The sequence below is a fragment of the Etheostoma spectabile genome, chromosome 8 (genome assembly GCF_008692095.1).
Source record: "Etheostoma spectabile isolate EspeVRDwgs_2016 chromosome 8, UIUC_Espe_1.0, whole genome shotgun sequence".
In the NCBI taxonomy this organism is placed as follows: Eukaryota; Metazoa; Chordata; class Actinopteri; order Perciformes; family Percidae; genus Etheostoma; species Etheostoma spectabile.
The window spans coordinates 30,152,851-30,158,989 of NC_045740.1; positions in this window are offsets into that span (position 1 = coordinate 30,152,851).

Genomic DNA, 6,139 nt, shown 5'->3' on the forward strand with positions numbered 1-6,139 from the left:
TGTCTTCAACAAGGAACACACTGCCTTTCAAATATGCACAATGACCCATCACAAGGGCAAACCACCGTCACACAGTTCCAATCAGCAATCAGAGCTTTAGCATAAAACGCAAAAGGTGAGCTCTCTGTTTTGGAGGATTGGAACATTGGAACAGAGTCAGAACCAGAGGATTGAGAGTAGTAGGAGGTGGACGAGGAGGAAGAGAAAGGCCAGGACTGTAATATCTGAGGGGCAGAGGTACAGCGGTACACTGTAGCATCCATCATCCCGAATTTCCGAAATGAGAATAGGTAAGAATCTACTCTCACTAGAATATTGCAGTACTGCACAGTATTCCTGTTGTATTCCTTCACAGTATTACAGTATTTTACTATTTGTTTGGCAGAAACACACAAGGTGGTCGGGAACGTCTTCTGTCTCTTTGACAGGAAACTGAACTCATGAATGGTCCTAGAAAAAAATGCCATAACAACACTAGGTAATACAAAGCAAAACAATGACATTTCAAATATTGATAGGATGAGCTCATCAACACTGGACCAGGCTTGTGCAGAAATCATCTCAGGATGGAGCGGTCTACAGGGGCCATTAGAACGCAGTTCAGAAAAGAGAAAGAATATCGATATTACTAACAAACAAATATATTTGGGACAACGGAAGTTTCCACCGGGCTGCTTGGTTCATCACAGGTTCACTGCCCCCCCACCCAGGCTTTAGTGTTTATCTCACTCCAGTTCCATTCCTCCTATTGAGGAATTTTTTTCGCTGGAGATAGAAAGAGTTTGACCGAAATCCACAATGCGTTTACCTCTTCTCCAAGCTGTGGAGGACGCATGTGGAAATAGCAGCTGATGTCTTCATGGCTGGAATCGCCATGGCGATATTTCCCCCGCTGCTTGGCCCGGGAAATCATTGCTTGTGATGTGGATGAGGTGCTGTGGCCAGACCGCATCAGAAGAGAGGATGGAGCATAGTAGTTTTTTTAGTTTTTTTACTGTAACTGTGTACAGTAAATTCTTCTGGTGTTTTGTATGTGCAACTTTGTGTTGGTTGGGAATTTGCTGTACACTGTGTACATTGTTTTTGTGGGACAAGTATATTTGTTACTGTGTATTTGTGTGTACTGAGCATAACAACAATGTTCTCAAATATTTTACAACACACTTATGTATGTACTGTCTGTAGTAAGTGTAACACTGAACAAAAAACAGCCTAATTCATTCTATGAATGGAGAAGGAGTGTTTTCCATTCATCATGGTGTTTTACACTGAGCACATCAGGTTCAACTGGTTCGTTGAATGTTCATATGATGGTTGGTGTGTCATTTGAAAACACAAATACATTTGAGAAGAAATAACATTGTTTGAAAGTAAGTTTAGTTTTGGAGGAGAAATGAGGGGTTTGAGCATTGTGTTGTGTGTTCTTTGATGTGTGTGTAGTGTGTCTAGAATATGAGCTTCTTTCAGAAAATGTGTGTAAACAATCGAGAAAAACTGTAAACCTTAGTCTACAGAACAATATAAACATATTAATATCTATATATATATATATATATTATATATATATATATATATATATATATATATAGGCCACGCTGCGTCATTCTCTGGTTACCAAAACTAGTAGTCACTGTGTGTGGGTGTGGTGTTGTGTTGTGTGTGTATGCGTTGTGAGTGTGAGGAGAAAGATAATGTGTGTGTGGTGTGTGTGTGTGTGTGTGAAGAGAGAAGAGATATTTGTGTGTAGTTGTGAGTGGGAGAGAGGAAGATAGTGTGTGTGTGTGTGTGTGTGTGTGGTGTGGTGTGAGAGAGAGGAGAGTGGGTTGTGTGTGTATGTGTGTGTGTGTGTGGTGTGTTGTGTGTTGTGGTGTGTGTGTGTGTGTGTGTGTGTGTGTGTGAGTGAGTGAGAGAGAGAGAGATATGTATGTTTGGTCTCATTCTTGGCAACACAGTGTATTTTTTGTCATGCCATAAAGCAGACTGAAATTGAAATGAAATTGTGGAGAGAGAGAGAGAGAGAGGAGAGAGAGAGAGAGAGAGAGAGAGGGAGAGAGAGAGAGGGGAGAGAGAGGGGAGTGAGGAGAACTGGTCAGGGCTCTGTGTGGTGTTGGAGTGTAACTCCCTGACAGCTCCCAGAACAAAATGCCAGTGCCAAGAGTAGCGGGCTCTCAGCTACCACAAGATCTTTATTTATGGGTGGAGGAGATGAGAGAGAGAGGGAGAGAATGGGTTCATGGGTCAGGTGATTGTTTATCATTGGTGGGATGGAACTCCAAAAAACCCCAAAAAAAACACAGTCCCTCATTTAGATGTCCCCGTCCTCTGTCTCTGTGTGGCGTTCTAACCTCTGGTGGATTTGTAGATCTCTGCAGGGTAAATCCAGCAGCAGCAGACTACTGTCCAATCTGAGGACTATGGTTACCTGTCCTCAGGTCTCTGCAGGGTAAATCAGACAGCTAGCTAGACTATCTGTCCAATCTGAGGACTATGGTTACCTGGTCCTCAGGTCTTGCAGGGGTAAATCCAGACAGAGCTAGACTATCTGTCCAATCGAGGACTTGGTTACCTGGTCCTCAGATCTCTGCAGGGAAACCCAGACAATAGCTAGACTATCTGTCCACTGAAGACTATGGTGAATGTCCTCAGATCTGCAGGGTAAATCCAGACAGCTAGCTAGACTATCTGTCATCTGAGGACTATGGTTACCTGGTCCTAGATCTCTGCAGGGTAAATCCAGACAGCTAGCTAGACTATCTGTCCAATCTGAGGACTATGTGACCTGGTCCTCAGATCTCTGCAGGGTAAACCAGAACAGCTAGCTAGACATCTGTCCAATCGGACTAAACTACTTCTGAACGTACACATGTGCAAATAAACCAAAGCAGGTTGTTCTCCCATCCCAGATGCTTGTGGACTAGCCAGGCCCTCCTCCGGGTGTGAATGGTGAGACTCCATAGGTCACATAACTCACTATTTTATGTCGGGGCGGACCCTTAGTGGCCGGTTAAATTGACGGGATCATGTTTTTTACTATTGGAACAAAATGAATTATGTCATATTCGCGCATGTGCATAAGTGAAATAAGTCTGATTTAACCCAATTTTATACTTGTTATGCTTTTCCAACTGTATGTATCTAGCATCTAGATATTTATGTTTTTCCGTTTTTTTAGCACTTATATATTTATATGTATCACTCATATGCACACCATATGAGCATTAAGTATTAATTATTTAATTTCATATAACTAATAACTTGACTCTTCCAGTGTTTTAAATTGTTTCTCTGCAGTTTTTTCTTTTATTCTGTGAACTTTGCAGCCATCTGGTACTACAGTGTACTCTGGTATGACAATAAAGAAATCTTAAATCTTGAAACCTCGATTTGTAATGCATTTGTTGAGTTGTTAGTTGTGCAGTAAGAAATATTTTGGCATAAATAACCTTAATAGACACTGAAACAGATGCGTAATTAATATGCCTGGTATATTTAGGCACCTATCCAGCCTGGGCCACCATTCAGGGTAATGGCATTGAGATTAGTAGTGTGGATTGTTTGCAGGATAGTTTCCGCTGTAAAGATTTCCCATGCATTTCTTTTCATTCTAGAGACATTGCCTGAATTGGCATATAAACAGAAATAGGAGTAAGTGGTAACCATATCATTTAAAGATGGCTCAAACTCAAAGCTGTGTTGTCCTCGGGTCAAATTGACCGTCAAAGGTTTTAATATCAGAAATATGGATTTCTTTCAACCAAACTGCCCAAAATAACATGGATGATTCCATGCAACATTCAGGTAAAATTAACGATGTGTATTTGAATTGTTGGGTGTTTATTATCTATCTTATTGCTTTGAATTCCTTTTTTTAACGGTTCCAAACAGTATCCGGACTAAACTTTGACATCTACCCATCTGTTATCCACTCCAAATCCTCTGATCTTAACATTAGTAATAATTCATAATTTCTGCCTTTAACAAAACACTTATGTATAATTTGATACAAATGAGGTTTGTGACCATGATTCCAAGAATAGAGTAAACTTAGCATTAAAAAAGCACCAAAAGCATGGAAAAAGTGACAAATAAAAGAAAAATGACAAGACATTGGAAAAGCAAAAACAAACAACGTAATTTGCAATCGCGACTGGAAGGACGAGTTCATGGTCAACGGGAAGACAACACAAGGTTAAGTTATTTTGGGGGATTTTTCCTTTATGTGATAGTGACAGTGGATGACAGGGAAGGTGTGTGTGTGTGGGGGGGGGGGGGGGGGGTGACAGTAGCAAAGGGCTGCAGGTCGGATCCTCCATCCGGGTGCTGCAGGATCAGCCTACATCACAATTCGAATCTTATTTTTCATTTTTACAGCAGATTGATCTGATATGAGCAGGAGCAGGATGTCTCATCCTTGGGATCAGGACATTCGGAAGGAAAGTCTTCATATAAGACACTGCTTGTCTAAAAGTACTGTAAGGTAACATTCCTACAGCTCAAATCCCAATGAGATCCACTAAAACCTTCATATGGCCATACCACGATTCCAGCCAAAGTTGGGGAAATATGACATCAGAATACATTACATTGGCATCAGATAAACTTTAATGATTGTGTGGGAAACTGGGTCATGCAGCAGGCAAACAACTATGGAAAAGAAATGAGAGTATTAGTAATACAGAGTAGCCTATTGAGGATGATGTGACATTACAAGTGAATGCACTGAGTGTAAGAGATATGCGTTTTTCCCTCTGCTGTAGCACGGCGCTCCTTTTTGGTTTACAAGAACACATTTCATAAGGTGGGGGGTTTGCATTTAAGATCTGCAGCTGTCACAATTCATGGATTGCAGGTGAATAAGCAGCTCGGGCTGTCTGCAGCCAGGTACCGATGGATGTGCAGATGTGCCCAACCACCAGCTGTTCATATAAAAAACATACGGACACTAATGCTAACAGGAAGCCTCTGAGCTAAACTTGGGCACACAGAAGTTCTGACTCCAACACTGAGGACAACAATATACAGTACAGTATCACGTGTAACACCATGTTCTAGCTTGTTTATACATGTGCCATTCACAATTTTACAATTACTAGACAAAAATGATACATGGGTCCTGTGCTTCTGTTAAGGTGAAGTGAATAATTTACACATTAGCTGTTGAGCATATATAAACTATTCAGTGAGTCAAGGTTCTATAAAAAGTCAGTTTAAAGTAATGGTCTCTTGGTGTGGCTCATGTTTTGGTATCTGCGGTGTCTCAACGTCTTGGTCTCTAATGTGTCGGTATGAGGATGCGTTTTGTGATCCTCTGAAACGAGGCCAGGTTCTAAGGTGACGTTGGGATGGATCAGTTGCAACTCCCAACTTTGTAATGTGGTGCTTGGACACTGAACGAGATTAAAAAACAGACTGTGAGAAGCGATGCCACTCCGGAGCTATCTAGGTTAGGACTAATTATAGCTAACTTAAGTGGACTTCTGAGATGAGGGATGTTTGTGTAACTATCCTCCTGGTGGCGGGAGTCAGGATGTGAGGTGTTCTCAATGCTTGAGCTTCTACCCCGGGCAACAAGCGACCGGTTAACACCTAAGAGTACACTAATGTTCCAACCCTAAGAGTCCACTAAATGGTTCCAACCCTTAACAGAGTCCACAACTAAATGGTTCCAACCCTTAAAGAGTCCACTAATGGTTCCAACCTAATCAGAGCTTTAGCATAAAACGGCAAAAGGTGAGCTCTTCTGTTTTGGAGGATTGGAACATTGGAAACAGAGTCAGAACCAGAGGATTGAGAGTAGTAGTAGGAGGTGGACGAGGAGGAAGAGAAAGGCCAAGGACTGTAATCTCTGATGGGCAGAGAGTACAGCAGGTACACTGTAGCATCCATCATCCCGAATTTCCGAAATGAGAATAGAATCTACTCTCACTAGAATATTGCAGTACTGCACAGTATTCCTGCTTTGTATTCCTTCACAGTATTACAGTATTTTACTATTGTTTGGCAGAACAAACAAGGTGGTCGCGGAAGTCTTCTGTCTCTTTGAGCGAAACGTGAACTCTGAATATGGTCCTAGAAAATAATGCCATACACAACACTACGGTAAATACAAAGCAAAACAATGACATATTTCAAAATATTG